The 19,790-nt window shown below is 46.0% G+C and overlaps 1 long non-coding RNA gene across 2 annotated transcripts in view; it reads left to right on the plus strand.

The window, feature by feature from the left end:
• LOC146395096 (uncharacterized) overlaps nucleotides 1-19,482 on the plus strand; it is a 75,207-nt gene extending 55,725 nt beyond the window's left edge. Inside the window, exons 4-5 of one of the 2 annotated variants that reach the window (XR_014834355.1) lie at nucleotides 7,389-12,450; nucleotides 18,631-19,482. This is a non-coding gene — a long non-coding RNA (uncharacterized LOC146395096). The remainder of the gene's footprint in view (nucleotides 1-7,388; nucleotides 12,451-18,630) is intronic. The other variant, XR_014834356.1, reaches the window with a different exon arrangement.
• Nucleotides 19,483-19,790: the final 308 nt, after the last annotated feature.

The raw sequence follows: 19,790 nt of genomic DNA on the forward strand, positions 1-19,790 counted from the left end.
GAGGTGCACAGGTTGGGTCCCCTCAAGGAAGAACTTACTGTTTGGCTGCAGGACAGGTAACAGCCTCCAGCTTCTAGAACGCTTGGGACCCACCCTGGCTTCCTGGGCAAGGTCACCTCTTCCTGGACAGGCTTCAGACAGGCTTGTCTCAGAGCTCCCACTGGGTTGGCCTTGGCTTGATCAGATCTGCCCTGTGGTCTGAAATGCTCTTACCCAGTCCTGCTTCCTCCTCCTTCCTGTCACCAGGAAAGATCTATCTTCCTGGGGGTGCTGAAGCCCATTAGCAGTTCTCCTCACCCCTATGTTCACAGCTCACCCTCCAACACATCACTGGCACCCTGATGTCTCAGGGTCTGCTTTCCAGAGGACCTAACTGACCCAATGAATTATCCATTTTTAAACATTCTGAAAAACTACCCGTATAAATCAAGTTTGTTTTAAAAGGCAGCCTAGATGTACCTGGTGCAGAGGTGGCTAAGCAGTAGAGAGAGAGTCACATCTGACACTCAGTGAGTTCTCCCCACTTCCAATTCCATTCCAATTCCATGCCTCCCAGAAGCCTTCATTGGTGTGTGTCCGTCTCCGCATTTATCCAGGTACATAACTATAGAGACAATTTTTGTATTACACAAGTAACTGCATGTTGCATATATTGTTTTGCACCTAGATTATTCTCTTTTTGGCCACACCCACAGCATGTGGACATTCCTTGCCCAGGGATCAAACCCACACCAGAGCTGTAACCAGAGCCACAGCAGTGACAATGCTGGATCCTTAACTCACTGAGTCATGAGGGAACTCCTAGATTATTTTTTATCTAGTAATATGTCTTAGAAATTTTCCCAGGCCAGGACAAGGACTATGCCTCCAACTTTTTGACAGCTGTCTAATATTCTATTGTGTGAAAATTCATGCATTTTTTTTCTTTCCACCCTTCTATGTCTTTGCTTTTTTTCTCCCAGATTTGTTTTATTGAAATGAAAAAAATTATAGAAATTGCACACAGTAACCCAAATTCAAATGATGTAAAATGAAAAGTAAATGCTACCATTCTGCACCTCTGTATGCAAATCCCACCCTCAGGAGACCACACCTTTTAATGGTTTTGGTGTTTTTTTTAAGTATAGTTGGTTTACAGTGTTTCTTCAATTTCTGTTGTACAGCAAAGTGACCCGACCACACACAGTTCTCTGTGCTGTACAGTAGGTGGCTTCCATTATAATTGAAGAGTTGTATTTTTATTTCTTTTCAGAGTTTTTATCAAAATAATAATTATCATAGCTGAGAAAGGAAATGGCAATAAGGACTTATAACGAGTAGCAGTAATTTCATGGGCACAGGAGGGAGCAAAGGCATGAACACATGCTCGGTTCACCATATTGAACCAACGTCTGACTGGGAAGGATGTTACTTAAGGCCATGCCAGTGGTCTGAGTTCCAGTCTCTCTCTGAAACCTCTGGCTGTGCAAACTTGGGCCCGATGTGCTTCATTTTCTTCAGTTCAACTATTAAAATGAGGAGTTCTCTTGTGATGCAGCAGGTTAAGGATGCGATTTTGTAACTGCAGCAGCTTGGGTTGCTGCTGTGGCGCAGGTTCCATCGTTGGCCTGGGAAATTCCACATGCCGCGGGTGCAGCCAAAATATAAATCAATCAATAAATGCGATAGGTCCTGCACGTGTAGGATTTCCATGAAGTAGAGAGAATGGCCTGTACCGTACGATATGGCAGGATGAGGATTGTACCTGGAGCCCGTGCTGACCCCAGGATGACCATCAGCTCAGACCCGTCTCAGGTATCAGTGTAAATGGGACTGCTCAGAGCTCCTCCCCGAGTTGGGTGAGGACTCAGTTAATGGAATAGGGCACGTGGTGGCCAGTTTCTCTCTCTTCTGTTAGGAGTGGACGATTGACTTGCACATGAGGATTTTCTACAGTTTTCTGTGGCAGCACCCACAGTCCCTGAGCGTCTCGATTGCTTAAAGAACGCTAGCGGGTGCTACAGTTGTTGCGTGCCCCTAAAAACTTCCTTCTTTGATAAGGAAAACCATTTCTAATTCTAACAATGACAGAGAAATGCAGGAGGATACAAATTTCTTCTATTTCAAATTCCTGTCTGATTATTGAATACCCAGGCACTTCTAGCTATAGGACAGCAGATCTGGTGGTTTAAGGACAGTTTCCTCCAGGTCACAAATGTGTGTCACTAGCATCAAAGCACACAGCAGCCAGGGGAGTGTATACGGAACTGGTACCAGGAAACAGGGAAACTGGTCAAGGAGCAGCATCTACATCTGGGCAAGGTTGTCAACATTCAGACTTGAAGTCTAAGCCAGTCTAGACCCATCACTGGCGTGAGAAAGAAAACTAGAGATGTTTTTGGTCATACATATGCAGCAGGGCAGAAAGAAAGCCTTGACGACTTAACACAGATTCACTATGAAATTTTCCATCTATTTGTGTTTTAAGTAGAGGCCAAAAGCCTCTGAAAAGATGACAATTTATGAGAATTCTTAGAACCAACATGACTTGGATTCACTTTTTCCCAAATGGTTTGCTGCTTAGTACACCTGCTTCTTCTTTTTATAGAGGTGGAGTCTAATCATACAATTCATATTCATGGAAAATCTGAGTCATGTATTCTGCTGGGTCGTCTAAGAAATATAAGCATTGTTTCATTTTAGTTCCTGATATGAATCAAGGAAAACCTGGGCTCCAAGGTCACATTGAGGTCACTAGACACAGATAATAAATTTAATTTCTTTTTTTTCCTTTTTGGGTTGTACCAGCAGCACATGGAAGTTCCCAGGCCAGGGATAGAATGCAAGCTGCAGCTGAGACCTACGCCACAGCTGTGGCAATGCTGGATCCACTGTGCCAGGGCAGAGATTGAACCTTTTGTGTTGCAGAGACAATGCTGGAGCTTTAATCCACTGTGCCACAGTGGGAACTCCTGGGAACAGATTTCTAGGGTAGGAATGGGGAGATTGCAGCTAGAAGCAGACTAGGGAAAAGGAACTACTGCGATGTTTCTCGTGCTGAAGAGGTTGTGGACGCCTTGTGCTCCTGGGGTTTAGCAAAACAAAATTTAAAAACAACTGCATTGCCTTTTAAATAATATCACAGATTTTGCTCATACAAGCAGAAATGCAGGCGCTGAAATGAAGTGGAGACACACAGCTACAAAATGACCAGCAAGGACATTTAGAATATGTTTATGCTAATATTTGAGGTTATAGATGATATAAAATGGAAGAAACAGCTTTTATGGAAAAGGTCCATACATCTTATAATAAGTCTATAGACCCCAGAAGCCCAGTTTGAAAATCACATTCTCTTTGGCTTGAGTCTGCATTCTTCCCTCCCATGGGACTTGCTGTGATGAGAAGCCTGGTCTCTTCTAGAGGAGGCGTTTCTCCGGCCGGACCCACTCTCCTCCCCAACTTTAGAAGGTTATTTGGGGATGGGCTTGGGGCGAATCCGTTCGAGGCTATAGGGAGAATACTTGCCCCAGAGTTCATCTTTTCACGCTGTTTGCTGGTTAACCTTGAAAGCTACGCTCAGACTGCAGGTAAGGGGTAATGACTGTCTAAGTGGAGCGCTCCTACTGTTTCTGTTCGTTTGTTTTTAAGCTACTCGTTGAGGTATATTGATATGTAAGAAGCTGTGCGTGGAGTTCCCCTTGTGGCGCAGTGGTTAACGAATCCCACTAGGAACCATGAGGTTGTGGGTTCGGTCCCTGCCCTTGCTCAGTGGGTTAAGGATCCGGCGTTGCCGTGAGCTGTGGTGTAGGTTGCAGACGCGGCTCGGATCCCGCGTTGCTGTGGCTCTGGCGTAGGCCGGTGGCTACAGCTCCAATTGGACCCCTAGCCTGGGAACCTCCATATGCCAAGGGAGCGGCCCAAAGAAATAGCAAAAAGCCAAAAAAAAAAAAAAAAAAAAAAAAAGCTGTGCATGTCTAGTGTACACAGCTTGATGAGTGTGGGGATAAACATATACCTTCGAAACCATCACACAGACAAACCCATAACCCCCCCGAGTTTTCTCCCTCTCACTATTACTACTAATTTTTTACTTTTTATTGTTAGGGCCGCACCTGTGGCATATGGAGGTTCCCAGGCTAGGGGTCGAATCAGAGCTACAGCTGCCAGCCTACACCACAGCCACAGCAACGCAGGATCTGAGCCACATCTGCCACTTACACCACAGCTCACAGCAGCACCAGATCCTTAACCCACAGAACAAGGCCAGAGATCAAACCCACATCCTCATGGGATACTGGTCGGATTCATTTCCGCTGTGCCACAATGGGAACTCCCATTATTAATGTTTTGTATGCATGTGTATGTGGTAAGAACACTTAACATAAGACCTACTCTCTTGTAAAAATTTCAGCATACAATACAGCTCTGCTAGCTATAGGCGCTATGCTATAAATGGCCAGGATTTATTTATCTTGCGTAAAGTTTGGTACACTTTGACCGTCCCCCTCCCCCATTTCTTCCTCTCCCCAGCCCCTGGTAACCACCATCCCACTCTCTGCTTCTACGAGTTTGATTATTTTAGATTCCACCTGTAAGTGACATCATATAGTACTTGTCTTACTGTCGCTGGCTGTTTTCACGTAGCATAGTGTCCTCTGGGTGTCCAACCGTATTGTCTTAAAAGGCAGGAAGTTCTTCTCTCTTTTAAAGCCAAAATTATATTTGTATAAAAATCACATATGAATTCATATATATTCATGTATGTATCAATCTCTATAATATATATACGTATGTATGTATATCAATCGCGTTTTCTTTATCCATTCATCATTGATGGACATTAGGTTGTTTCCAGATAGTGGTCATTGTGTCCAATGACTTTAAGCCCAGGCAAAAATAGTCCTCAATGCTTACCCAGAATCCAGCTCTGATCACAAAGGTAGGAGAAGAGAGAGGGATTTGGGGCTAAGGGTCAAATCTCATGTATAAGATGTGCGTGTGGGTATATTAGAAAAGGGACGTTCAGGAGCTAAAGGTACTCTTTATGAATCTGAGGTAGTGGAATGAGCCAAAGAATCCTGGTGGAACCCATCATGGCAAATAAAGCACATGGATCTATCTGCAAGGGTAGTTCTCAGCCCCAGGGGCATAGCACCCCTCTGCCTTGTGAAAACAGATGCTCCCCTCATGAAAGCATCATGGAAGCATCTTCCATTTCTCTATTATTTAAAAACTGAAACTTCTGACATTAGCTTGGCTCATTGACAAGTCAGCCAGGTTTTCAAGTTTTTCATTCTCTATGAGCTGGGTTTTTATGCAGCCTGGACTGAAAGAGGCGTCAGTGAATGGCCTGGGGGGTGCTCTAAGACCGGGAACTGTGGTTGGGATGCTCGTTTAAGACGAGAGGTTTTGAAACCCTGGACATTGTTTTAACTTGAAACTGCAATGATGAAAGTACATAATTGCAAAGCCGTAGCATTAGTCCTAGACCTCAAAGACTATTCAAGGGACGTTTGAATATTTTCTATGAGGTAAACCCATCATTATAGCATATTATCTAAAAATCTGAGCTCATGGGAGATTTCCTAATGTAGGAATTTTATGTTTTTTTTCCAGAGCCTTTTTCCTTATTATCTGGATTATTGATAATTGCTTTTTCGAGCAACAGTCCACTCCAAAGTATTAAGCTCTTCTACTTAAGTTGTAGAGTCTCGTGCCACGGAACCATGACGAATGCTTTCAATCCCGTTTTCCCTAATGTTGATGATTTCAGTGACCTTTTCCTGGCACTCTAAAGGTGACAAGGTCGCTTTCTGCCTATCTCTTCATATTCCGAAACGCGGATCAAAATTAGGTTTATAGCACTTGTTCCTTAGGTAATTTCTATACTCAGGAGATAGCTTTACATTTAGTTTTTCGGTAAAATTTATTTTATAGTTGCTACAGTTTCTTGAGCTTTTTTTGTTTTTTTATCTTTTTAAAAAATTGAGGTATAGTTGACTTATACTACTGTATTAGTTTCAGATATGTAATGCAGCGATTCGATACATTTGTATATTACCCCCTGACAAAGTTCTTACAGTCTTATTGACTGTTCCCCATGCTGTACATGATATCACGGGGACATTTATTTTATAACTGGTAGTTGGTGCCTCTTAATCCCCTTCACCTACTGCACTGTCTTCCCACCCCCACCCTCGCTGGCAAAATCATGAGGTTGTTCTCTCTGTCAGCCTGTGTCTGTTTTGTTACATATGTTCATCTGTTTTGTCTTATAGATTCCAGATACAAGTGAAAACATACAATGCTTGTCTTTTTCTGTCTGATTTATTTCACTGGGCACAATATTGTCTAAGTCCGTCCATGTTATTGCAAATGGCAACATTTCATTCTTTTTCGTAGCTGAGTAGTATTCCACTGTGTGTGTGTGTGTGTGTGTGTGTGTGTGCATTTATAGACATCACATCTTCTTTATCCATTTATCTGTTGATGGACACTTAGGTTGCTTTCATATCTTTGCTACTATAAATAAAGCGGCTATGAACATTAGGGTGTATATATATCTTTGAAATTCTGGAGAATCTAGACAGGCAATGATCAATGGAGTAACTCTTTAGATAGGGTAATAAATGAAAATTAATTTCAATTTAAGCGATAAGGTCTATATTTTTCATGAGGGGAGGCAAGGCCACCAGAAGTTCTTAAGGAATTTTACAGTGGACGGTTTTATGCACAGAGTTACTGATTATATTGTCAACAAAGTGCTTGTAAGACTACGTACAGATGTGGAACCAAAAAACACGTGTCTATTTCAATTCATGCATTTTGCATAGAAGGTTGAATTGTATACCACCGAGGTCCAGGTAAAAGCTGGTTTTAAATAGCACCTGTGCACAGAATCAGCAGTTCCAGTTGGTCTGCCATAAGTTGCTGGGAAATGGGTGAAAGCTGTCAAAAACATTTACAGATAGAGGTGCAGATTATTTACAGATGCAATGTAGATAAAAGCTTTGCAGGAATTCCCTTTGTGGCTCAGTGCATTACGAACCCAACTAGTATCCACGAGGATGTGGGTTTGATCCCTGGCCTCACTCAGTGGGTTAAGGATGCTGAGTTTCTGTGGCTGTGGTGCAGGCTGGCAGCTGAAGTTTCCATTCATCCCCTAGCCTGGGAACTTCCATATGCCATAGATGCTGCCCTAAAAAGAAAAAAAAATCTTTGCAAAAAGTTGTGAATCTGGTTAGAGCTTTCTGCCCTAAGATTATAATTTGAGAAGAGACTTCACCTCCTTTTTCAGGCAACCAGGCATGGGACTATCACTCTGCCTGTTCTAGAATTGCATAATATATCATTATTTAAGAACTAAGTAATTTTTAAACTAATGTGCTCATTTATTCATCTTCTAGAGTTTGAGATAAAGAAAAATAGGACCCCCAGCCCTGGTGGTCCTCAGACTTACCTGACTTGTCTGCCTGTGGATGCTCTTAATGCAGCCCAGCGGAATGGCACCCAATCGCTTACATCTCAGAAGCAAAGAATGACATTGTTGTCCCAGGGAACAGGCTTGAATAACCTCCCTGCAGCATTCTCCAAAACCTGTCTCCTGAGTTCGTTTTGAGACCTTGAAAGAGAAACCAGGCCCAGCCTCACACACTCCTGATTTGGGTTCTAAAATGATGAAATGAGTGAGGATGAAGGGGCTTCTGCCACAGCTCTCAGTCATGGGCACCGACCGGTCACACATCTGTCAAAGTCACAATCAGCCCAGGGACTTAATATCTTTGAGGGAACAGAGAACTTCTCTTTCAGGAGGACTTAAAGAGACGAATTAAGGCTTGTCAGTGGGATTTTAAACACCTACAACTCTGGTTCAAACTTTCTCACCGGAAGATAGATGGGTCTCCAGCATCATAAGTTCAGGAAGGAGTATTCATTGATTGTAAGAGCCGATGAGATAGAAAAAAATGATGAAAGGTCTCCAGGAGACATCAACCGATTGGCCTTCTCTTTGAAACTCTCTCCCTCTCCGTGGACTGGAGATTCATCCAACTGTCAGGGGCGCTGGTGCAGCCCTGCCTTTCCCACCCTGCCCGCCCTCATCTCTGCTACCCTGGCCAACTGTTCCAGAAAAGTCCACATCCCACTTGCTGGGTTTTTTGGGTGTCTGTACCAGCAACAACTTCTACATTGGTTTGTGTATTTCCTCAGGTGGATATGAAAGCTTCTAACGCTGCACAAGCAACATGACAAATGGAATAGTTGTTGGGAGGAAATGACTTGTGTTAGAAATACAACGAGCTACCTGAAGACCCTTCTTTGGGTTTTACCATTTACCTGGTCTGGTCAGGCCCCGTGGGCAGCACAATCTGGGACCCAGGTAGCAGGGAGAATCCATTCCATGCCAGCTAGATATATCACAATATATCAGGAATTGCTTACTTCAAGACACTATGAAAATGAGAATGCATAATCGAGTTGATTGGAATACACCGTGGAATTAAAATTACATACGTTTTATAATGAGGAGGCCTGAGTCTCTAAGTACTAAGTATGGTAAAAACATATTCCCCTCATGAAGAAAAATCCTGACACATTTAGGAAGCTAGGGGAGTTTAATTCTTTCGCTTCCCACAAAAGATGTCAACTGAAGCTGTCTGGCTGGAGAGGTGAAGCGAAGAGAGGGGTCAGAGGGTAGGTGGCCTTTACAAGGGAGGAAGTGAACACCCGCGCCTGCTGAGAGTCACGGGAGAGGAGGGACAAGCGGACCTGAGAAATATCTCCTTGGTGATTCCTCCCATGTTAAGGTCACCTCTGGAGCCTGGGACTAGTTCTGGGCAGGGTCTGGCCCCCAGCCATCCCACCAGCTCTCAAGGCCTCTGGTATTTTACCTCCACCCCCCAAGCCACCTAGACCCTCTGTCATCCAAGTTTATATGCGTAAGATCCATGGGGTGGCTGCTCCGTGCTGATCCTGTGCCTGAGAACTTCCCTCTGGGTAGCCTGGCTGGGACCTCGCTGCCGTTTCCAGAAGCGCAAGTGAATTGGTCTACCAGCACATCACTGCCCTCTCTGTCCAGTGTGGAGTCTTTCTTATGACAGTTACACTGGTCCTGACTTTTTGTCTGGGCATCCTTGTCAGGAAGACGGCTTCCATGGGATGCTCCTTCACTTGGTAAGGAGCTAGAAATAGGGTAAGGGTGAGTAGTGAGATTCTGATGGCTTTTGGAGGACTTCTATGCCTGGGCATCTTTCATAAGATACTGCAGTGTGTTCCCATGCCTGATGCCCACAGGAGAGCCAAGGAGGACTGAGGATTTCTGACCCCACTGCCTGGCTCCTAGAGGGTCTGTGACAGACAACCAGGACCTCTGCCTGTTCCTCACCACGTTCCACGTGGCATTTATCAGCCGAGAAGGGGTCTCCAAGCTGAGCTGCAGAAGCAGAATTGTATTAAGGATTTGAGTGCAAGTAGCTTGTGCTGAGAGGTGACTCCAGGAAACATCAGGCTAATCCCACTCGGGAACTCTGGAAACTGGCATAGATTATGTGACTCAGTTACTCCACTTGAGGATGAGAGGTCAGGTGTTTCGACACGGCCTGTTCTTGGTCTTTGGCGGAGGGTTTTTGGGGTTGGGGAATTTAATTCGCCTCTGGCTTTCCTGCCTGCTTCCAGGGAGGGCAACATGGGCTCTCGCTGCCAGAGGGAACATTTTGGGCACCGCCAGGCAGAGTGTTGGCAGGAAGAAGTCAGGCTGGTGTACCCGGGTGGGCTATGGAGGAGGAACGTGGGCGGGGCGCTGAGGGCTTCTAAGTCCTCTGAGCTCCCTTTTCCCCATGTCCACCCACTGTAGTCTCTAGGGAACCTTGCGCCAATGACTGGGTGGCACTGGACTCATTTCCGGCACACTCAGACTTGGCGGAAGTGGAATATAGACCTCCTGCTGGCCTCGGATGTACTCAATCCTGTGAGGGGTTTCCTGTGTCAGCCGGCTCATGGAATCCAGGCCTAGACAGCTCAACAGAGGTTGTTGTCACAGGCCACTTGGTTCCTTTAACACGTTCATGGGGCAACGGGGGTGCCCTGTAACCGAATCCATATGCCTGACATTCAGATTCTGCCTCAGCTCCCTCCTCATCACACCAACTCAGTTTTGGAACCTCCTTGATGTTTCTGGGAACCTCTGAGACCAGCCCCCACGAACACCCACAGCTTCTCTGTTGCTGGCCTGTCTGTGTCACAGGTGGTCTGAGCTTCACTCACCGGTCTTGACCTGAGGAGCTCACACACATTGGTGGAGCAATAAGGCAGGGAGATGAGCCTGTACCTATGCAAGAGCTCAGACGGAGCTGCCTAGTTTCCAGTCCCCAGCTCCCAACGGGTCTCCTTGGGTGCTGAGCAACGGGGCCCTTCGGCTGGACGGTTGCACAAAGATGGTGCCCACAGTCTCAACATGAGGGTGCATTTGGTGTTCAGGAAATTAGGAGGACCATGCCCCCTTTATTTCAGCCTCTGCAGCCTCAAGGCCAAGAGCTGTTGTTTGTAATCAATCAGTCAATCAGCCAAGCAACAAATGTGAATGAGGCCACCACTGTTGGCCAAGCAAAGGGGCAGATGCTGGAGCAAAGACGCAGATGTTGGAAATTCTTGCCTTTGGAAAATGTACTCTCTAGATGAAGAGACCCAGTTTTCAACATATGACTCTAAGGTATGTGATTGAATTTTTAGAATTAACATGCCAGAATTTTGACAGGGCCAATTCTTCCTCCTGTGTTCCCATATTCAAGGATTATCATTCCAATGACATAGCGTTTATGACTGTACTTACACAGCTTTGCACTGCAACATGTTTGTGGTAACGACGTGGGATGGCAGAAATGTGAAAATGATTTTTCTCAGTCGCCCTGAAACCTGAGGTTATTCTCCTTAATCACCAGACAGTGATGCAACATTTTTAATGAACATGCACAGGGCTTGGAGAGGTAGGTGAGAGAAAATGCTAACAGTGCCGAACAAGCAGCAGGGCACAGAGGCACGTGTGATTTGCACTTGTGTAGAATTGGAGATTTTAACTTCAAAAAGCCTAATTGAGGAGGATTCTTTCTTTATGCAGAGAAGCGCTGATTTCGAGGGGTACAAAGCACCAAACATCTACTGTGATCCAAGTGGTTTCTGCGGATTTTAGCCTCACACAACCCCTCTTTGGTCAATTTTGCTTTCCTGCATTTGCCAGATGAGGAAACTGTAGCTCAGAGGGCTGAGACAACCTGGGCTCCCTCACACACCTGACAGGTGTGAATGATGGCCTGGGGGACCTGCCACCCCTGCCCAGGGAGGGGTCTCAGCAAGGGCTGCAGTTAATACAGGGTTTGACTCTGCGTTAAGGCATGACAGAGAGCTTTGCCAAAAGCCCCACTGGGGATTTCATTTCCAGGAAAACCAAGGTGGGTGCCAGCCAGGGGCTGCCACAAATTGGCTGGCGCTGCCCAGACAAGGAGGCTCAAGTGACGTTATCATCGTGGAGTGTAACAACCAAGTCTGCGCTATCAATGCGGCTTCAAAACCCCAAATCTAATTCTTGGTGTGGGAGATACAGAGCAAGGGAGAGGGCGAGAAAGGTTCTAATAAAAGAACCAGTGCCGGGCGAATTCCATTTCTTAGAAAGAATCTTAAGAAGTTCTTTCTTTTGTCTGCATTGTCATCAACTCTCTGCCTGCTGTGCTGGCTTTCTCCCCACTCCCCTTCCCCTCAATATGCATCGAAACTTCTTTCTCCTCTTTTGTTCAGTTTCGCGGGAAAGATCTTTGGAGCAGAAGGAATGGGCGCCTTTAGCAAGCTCGGATATCAAATAATTTTTCACCTCCCTGTAATTGAAATCACAGGAGCGGGATCTGCTTCCCTCTTCTCTTGTTCTCCGGGATCACAGATGGAGTGGGGTGAGGGTGCTATTGACTCCCCACGGCTTGTCATCTGACAGACACGGACACACCAGCCAGGAAGGGGTCTGACTCTTAGATGAATTCTTTTATCCTCAAAGGGGGCTTCCTGCAAAGGAAACCATTAGTGTTTTGCTATCGGGTTTCTACTCCCCATGGTGTCTAAGAAACCATTCATTTAATTTTGTGACATTTTGAGTGGATTTGGAGAGCTAAGCCCATTTGAAAAGGCCTGTTCCTGTCTAGGAGGACAGAGGAAATGCAAATAAAATCCAAATGGTCAAACCCCCAGCAGCCTGAGTGTGGGCCTGCCTGCGTCTCTCTTCAGCCCTGGAGACGGGGTTACACGTCCTGGGTTGTATTTTGCATCATTGGCAATGTGGCACCCAGCTTCTTCCCAGGCCTTGGCCAGGAACTGACCCCAGAACCTGAGAAAACTGGCCTGAAGTTCAGCAGCAGAGAGCTGAAGAAATCTCATGTCTTAAAGAGGAGACACTGCCCACAGTCCTACCCCATCTTTATCTGGTGGATGAAGGTGAGAGTGGGTGTCGAGGTGGAGAACATGGGCTGTCACACACCTGCCATGTCACCTGGGTAAGGTCACAGTAATACTTTTAAAAGATGTAGCGTTTACCTGTCCTGTGGGGTGGTTCTGAGACCACAGATGAGATCATTTATGCAAATCACGTAACGTAGTGCTGATGCGCAGTAAAATCGCAGTAAATGTCAGGGGTCACCAGTACAGTTTCCCATATTGCTTTTACACTTGTGGTAGTAATTCATGGTGACTGGTCAATGCCTCTTCCGTTGCTGGACCAGCATTGTCTGATAAAAATATGAGGCAAACCGCATATGTAATTTGGGGTTGTCTACTAGCCACATTTAAAAAGTAAAAGGAAACGAGCAAATTAATTTTGATCATATATATAACCCCTCAAATAAAAGACTGTTATCATTTAAGCATTAAGCCAGTATAAAACTTACTGAGATATTGTACATTCTGTCTCCATCCTAAGTCTTTGGAATCTGAATGTACTTACAGGAACAGACGAGCCCCATTTCAAGTCCTCTACAGCCGCGTGGAGCCGGGGTTTCCCTATGGGGTGGAGCGGACGTCTGTTCTGTAATGTCTGACACGGGGATGACACAGCCCTTGACTTTTGGAAAAAAGTGTGCAAAACCATTGAAGGCCATTCTTTGCTTATTTCATTTTTTTTTCAATTCAAGTTTTTGTTTCCTTTCGAGTCAATGTTAATAACTTGTATTTTTTCTAGATATTAGCCTACTCCATTGAAATTTTGTTTTGTTTTGCTTTTGTTTTTCCTATGGCCACACCTGTGGCATATGGAAGTTCCCACCAAGGGGCGCAATGGGAGCTGCAGCTGTGGGCCTACACTACAGCCATGGCAACAAAGGATCCCAGAGGCATCTTGGAACTTTGCTGCAGCTTGTGGAAACACCAGGTCCTTAACCCACTGAGCAAGGCCAGGGATCAAACCTGTATCCGCATGGATACTAGTCGGGTTCTTAACCTGCTGAGCCACAAAGGGAGCGCCTCCATTGGAGTTTTTAAATTAAGTACTAACTGTTTAACCTATTGTTATCTTTTGATCTAAAAAACCTCCTGGGCTTGTGAGTATATCCTCCATTTCAATCCCAATTTCACACGACTAAGAGGTATAATGCCTGTTCACATTGCAAGGTACCCAGTTACTGAGGAGACTACGCACGGGTCTCTCTTTTTAGGAAATCTGAATGAATTTCCTTTTAACCTGTTTAGAACCAGGAAGGTCATGAGTTAGTTAGAGCAGATCCGGAGGCAGAGCTGAAACAGAAGCCACATGACCATGGACCAAAAAGGAGCCAAGGATGTAGACACACGGAGTATTCTGAAAAGAGGTCGAAATAATTGGAAATGTTTGGGCAGCTGGGGGTGAGGGAGAGGTGGTGCCCAAGGTTAAGAAATGACCAATGGTGGTGCAACAGAAATGAATCTGACTAGTAACCATGAGGACATGGGCTCAATCCCTGGCCTCACTCAATGGGTTGGGGATCTGGCGTTGCTGTGAGCTGTGGTTAGGTCACAGACATGGCTCGGATTCCACGTGGCTGTGGCGTCGGCCAACAACTGCAGCTCCAGTTCAACCCCTAGCCGGGACACTTCCATATGCCATGGTTCATCCCTAAAAAGGAAAGAAAAAAAAGAAATGATCAACCATGTTGTGGGCAGCCCGACACCCACTCCCAACCCTTATCCACCCAAACCTATTTTTTCAGAGGCAAGGCCCCTACCCCTGGGCCCAGGAGGTCTCCCTAGGCACAAGCTCCCAGGCTGCTGTGTTTCCCTTTTATAGTTCTTTTAATATTGGTCATGACCTACTCGTTTTGCGAATATGCATTATATGTCATCTGTCTCATTCACTAGACTCTAGGCTCCATAAAGGGGGGTGAGGTCACGTCTGCTTTGTCTTCCAGTAGGTTTTCTTGCACCTGTCGTAGTGATTGGCACCTAGTAGACTCCCAGTAAATATTTCTTAGGTGCAAAAAAAAATTGTTCTTAAAAATGCAAAAATGCACTTCAGCTTTGATTTTATGTTACATGGGAGATAATTGTAGCGTATGAAGAAATTACCATCAGCTATGAAGAGGTTGAAGCTCTGAGAGACATAAACAGTATAATTATAACAAGATCCTTCACAAAATGGGATTCGATGGGACTGTGAAGAAATAGAAAAGGATAATTATTGAGAAGGAGGAAGAAAAGAGACACCCATCTTTTGGAAAAGAATTAAAAGATTGCTGGGAGGGGGGGCAAGTGAGGACATTTGCAGCTGCCCTCTCCTGGTAGCCCAGTCTTGAGGTGGGAGCTGATGCTCTGAGGGGTGGCTGAGGGGAGTGGTGAGGTCAGGTGCTGAAGGGAAGGGGGAAGGGACATGCAATAGAGAAGGACAAATGAAAGAGCCCCCAGTGGACCTCGGGATTCAGTGGGAGACGGAGAGCACAGATGCGGCTGTTGCCAGCCCTTCAGCAGCCTGGTTGGAACAGAAAGTGGATTATGCAAAGCTCCTGGGAAAGTCTCAAATGGTTAGGTAGAGGGTGGAGGGCCGGGGAGCAAAGATGCTGAGGAGCTGGTGAGAGGATACAGGGCACTAGCCTGGAACGTGGACTGAGGAGCACAGAAAGTATGTGAGAAGCTCTGCCCAAGAGGATTCGATTGTGGGAAGCATAAAGGAACAGAGGCAGGTGGGTCAGAGAGGTGAAGACTGGGGTTTCAGTTTTCACAGCAGGTGGAGTTGATCCTGGTGATGGCTTGGTCTCTGGGGCAACCAGAGAAGTGGGCAGCTGAAGCCTGCAGGGGTGAGAATGGGCTTAGGGATGGCTGTGACCCTAACCGTCGGTATCCTTGGCATATGCACTCAGGATGTGAGTTAGAGAGGAAGATTCAAGTTTCACGTCTTGATGGCCATGGCCGTAGGGAAGGGGTAGTGGACAGATAACAGACGCAAGGAAGGGTGGACCAGAGGCAAGGGTCAACCTCAGAACTGGAGGACCTCACATGCTAATGAAGGGCACGCGGTGCGGCAGCTGCTTTGGCCAACCAGGGTCTGCAGATCCTGGCTCTGCAAAGTCATTAGAACTTTCGCAGGTGCCCCCTTGTCGGAGTGGTGGTCCTTGGGTGGAGACCTGCCGTGGTCCTTACATCCATGCTTTGTCAGACTCTGGAAACTATCCACCCATCTCTCCCAGACTGAACCGGTCCAGCAGCGCTCACAGAGATGTACAGGCTCATAGAGCCTCTAGGTCTGATTAGGGATCAGAGATTCTCAAAGCTCAGGAATGAAGACGTTGAATGGAAACATGGAAAGAAAATATTCAGGACGGCGTCCTTAAAGTTACTGCCAACACCAGTGGGTTAAGGGCTTTGTATTCATACCGCCCCATCATGTCTCCATCTGAGGGATGCGTATGCAAATAAAAAGCAGTTCGTTCTCATTAGTGTGCTCATCGCAGCTTTAGGGGTGTCCTCCACTAACTCTGATTTTGTGTTAATGACGCCGTCACATTCAGCATCGTGCGATGTAGGCATGCTCCGTAGGAAACATTATGAGGCAGCACCACCCCTGTCCCTCCCTCTTCCCAGGGACACTTGTGAGCCAGATCTTGTCCTTTGTCCCTCTGGCCTTCTGTCAATTTCCCACCAGTGACCGCAGACTACAAACCTTGTGGGTAAGGCTTGGGCAGGTTCTCGAAGGTCTGCGGTGAAACTGATGCCTGTCCTTCAGTTACCTGCCCACAGCTGGGAAAGTAAAAGAACTTTGCAAGCTAAGCAGACTTTTAAACTTACTTGAGGAGGATAAAAATCTTGAGGGAAAAACTATTTGGGATGTAGGCCAAAATATCTTCCAATTCATCAGATATTCTCGAGAGGCCTGGACGGCCTGTCAAGCCATTGACTGAGACATGTGAAAGATCCTGTAGTCGCTTTGGAGAAGGGTTGAAGGAATTGACAGACGTGATTTACTTTCTCTGAAGTGGCTGGTTCTAGGGCTGCAGGCCCATCTCTCCAGGGGGAGAAAGGTTCTGCTGACTGTTTGATGAATACGAGAGACGAGGGATCCGAGGTAGCCTGGCGGTCTGGTGTGGTCATCGCTTGGCGAGTCATTGGAACTCCCGGCCCCAGTTTCCTCGTCTGGAAAACAGAGCTAGGGGGCCAGAGGGATGTTCTGAAACAGTGTTCCAATTGGAAAACCTGGACGGTGTTTCGGCACACGTCGTGGCTCTTGTTCTCATTTCCTTGACTTTTGGATTCTTGCTCTCGTGGCCTCAGCTTTCACACTTGTCTTTGCTGACTCATTTGAACCCCTGCTTTGGCTTTTTGGGTCTCGCCTCGCTACTTAGCTGTTCCTCACTCTCATTCTCCCCGCATAAGATCCCTCTTCCTTATGCAAAGGGACCTTAGGTACCTCACCCCCCGATCGCCGCTGAGTCTGGGGAGGGGCACCCCGCTGAGAGCTGCACATTGCATCTTCCCCACCCAGTCCTCACCCCCCTGCCAGATGCCCCCTCCAGGGCCACCCCATGCTGCATGCATGTGTTCACGGGAGGTGGAGGGGAGCTCAGCCTCCTCTTACTCTGCCGTCTTGATCCCACCTCCCCAGAGCCATGCTTTTAAAGGACAGCTCCTCCCCTGTATCTGAACCAGCCACCCTCCCTGTGGGAGAGTCTGTGTCTCCTGATTGAACTTTTCCTTCTTTGCATGACTGACTGTGAAGCATCTCTTATGTGTTTACTGGCATCTCTGATGTGAGGCAGAGAGAGAAAGGAAGAGGCAATAGGTTCACCAACTTGCAACTAGAAGATGAATAAAGTCTGGAGATCTAATGCCTGGAGATTATTGTGTCCTTCACAGATTTTGTTTTGCTTTGTTTTCTGGCCACGCCCATGGTATGCAAAAGTTCCTGGGCCAGGGATGGAACCCAAGACACAGCAGTAACCTGAGCCCCAGCGGTGACAATGCCTAGTCCTTAACCACTAGGCCACCAGGGAACTCAAGAGACTAGATCATAAACGTTCTCACCACAACAACGAAATGATATATATGTGACATGATAAAGGTTTTAACTGATGCTCTGATGATAATCCTGTTGCCATATAAATGTATCAAATCAACACAGTCTAAACCTTATACAGTGTTATAAGCCAATCATATCTCAATTAAAAAATAAAAAGAGTAAAATAGAAAAAACAGTGTATATTGGACAGGAAGAGCAGGGACTTGTGTCAGACTGTTTCCCTACCTGCACTGCAGGTTTTTCCAGCACACCCAGGATGCTGCTTGCTGGATCCGACACATTCACCACGTTTGCATTGTGGTTGGCACACAGCTGTGAAAAGAGGAAGTTTGCATTATTTCCAGGTCAGCAGAAAAAAAAAGGGGGGGGGATTCAATAGATTCACTTGTCTCTTTGTTAGTAAGCCATCAGGTAGCTTGGCAGTTTGAAGACAAGGCCTCAACAGCTTGGAGCTCTCAATTTTGCTAGTTTTATGTTCTCTCTGATCTTCACTTAGTTGAAGTCAGTCTTGATGGAAGAACTAAACATATATATCCTGTGTATGCATTGAATACACACACACACACACACACACACACATATATAACATATATAATATTTTTTATATAAATAAAAATATAAAAGATGTTAAAATATTTTCAAAATAATTAATAGAGCTTAAGAATATTTAATCTGAACTTTTTAGGCAGAGGATTGAGCCCCAACCCTATGACAGACACTATGCTTAGACTATGTCATCATATTTAGTCATTTCAACAATCCCATACGGAGTATTATTCACTATTTTAATATAAGATAACTGAGTCTCAGGTTTGAAGTATCTTGCCAAAGTCTACATGGCTGGTGGGAGACAGAACCAGAATTTGAATCTGATCTGTTTGCAAAGCTTCTACTTATCCCATGACGCTATCCCCCGGGGAAAAAATCTGCCGTCACCTAGGAGGGAGATGCACAGTTGGACTCTCTTCCAGGCAGGATGATATTTGCACTCCAGTGTCCTGAAGAAGCCCCGGAAACCGTGATTTGGGCTGGGAACTTCCCGAGGATTCCCAGGAGTATTCTGACGGGGAAGCACAGTCAGTGGTATCCTGAACTGTGGGTCTGGGGACTGAAACACTATCTTTATCTTGTTCCTCCCCCAGAAGAAATTCCAGGTTGGAGAATTTGGTGGTCCTGGGGCGCAGTGGACACCACATGTGGAGACTAGTGCTGATCCCCAGAAAAGGCAGCTGGCTGGAGCTGCATCCTCAGTGTCCTGGCCGCCTGCTCCCATCCGCTGCCTTGGGTGGAACATCTTTCCATGAAGTAATGACTGAGGAATTCGGCTGGGATGGTTCACGGGAGTGCACACTTTGCCAGTAAGTCAGTGATGGTAAGGAGTTGGGAGACGGCCTGAAAAGGATCAAGATGGGAGTGGAGTCTAAATTCTTTCTGGCACACTGATTCAGTGCGTCTTGCCATTTGACGAGCAAGAAGCTGCTGGCTGTCTCCTGGCTGAAGTTTAGCCTTCCGTGCTAAAGTAGCTGGAATTTGAGGAGGTCCCAACTTTCTCAACTGTCCCCAGTCAGAAGGAAGGAACCTACTGTTTCTAACCTGGGTATTTTGATATTAAGTAAAATATACAAGCGTTTCCGTAAGTATTACACCCTCCAAGCGGACATCGGCAACAGATTTTTTATATCACACAGGAAAAAAAGGTTCTCAAATAACTTAGTTGTTTGGAATATACTGAGGGATGGTCCCAAGAGTTAGTTTTGTGTAACATGAGTTATGTGACTTATGCTGTGTAGTAAAAAGAATGCTAGGGAGGGGATCTGGCGTTGCCTCTGTGGCATTGCCAGTTCAATCCCCAGCTCAGCCCAGTGGGTTAAAGGATCCAGCATTGCCGCAGCTCTGGCATAGGTCAAAGCTGTGGCTTGGATTCCATCCCTGGACCGGGAACTTCCACATGCCATGGATGCAGCAAAAAAAAAAAAAAAAAAAAAAAAAAAAAAGGCGGTGAGGATAATGCTATAATTAAAAACTCTGAGTATGTGGAATCTTTTGTATTCTACTCCTTTTGGAGATTAACGGTGACATATAAATTCTGCAATAAAGATATTTGTTCATGTTTCCAAACCTATTTGACCCAGGAATCCCACTGTGTACAATATCTATCAACATCCTTAAATCCTACATTCTCCATCTGGGAGAGGCTGGAAAATGAACAAGTCATAGCACAGAGCCTGGGACCAGAAGCCCAGTGGTCTCAAAGCCATTGTCTGCTGGTCTTGGCCGAGTCCAAGACACACCAAAAAAGCAG

Source organism: Sus scrofa, chromosome 18 (assembly GCF_054392235.1).
Source record: "Sus scrofa isolate SSC_HxYL_T2T_F1_AM1 chromosome 18, Sscrofa_HxYL_maternal_Yorkshire_Landrace_v2.0, whole genome shotgun sequence".
Taxonomy (NCBI): Eukaryota; Metazoa; Chordata; class Mammalia; order Artiodactyla; family Suidae; genus Sus; species Sus scrofa.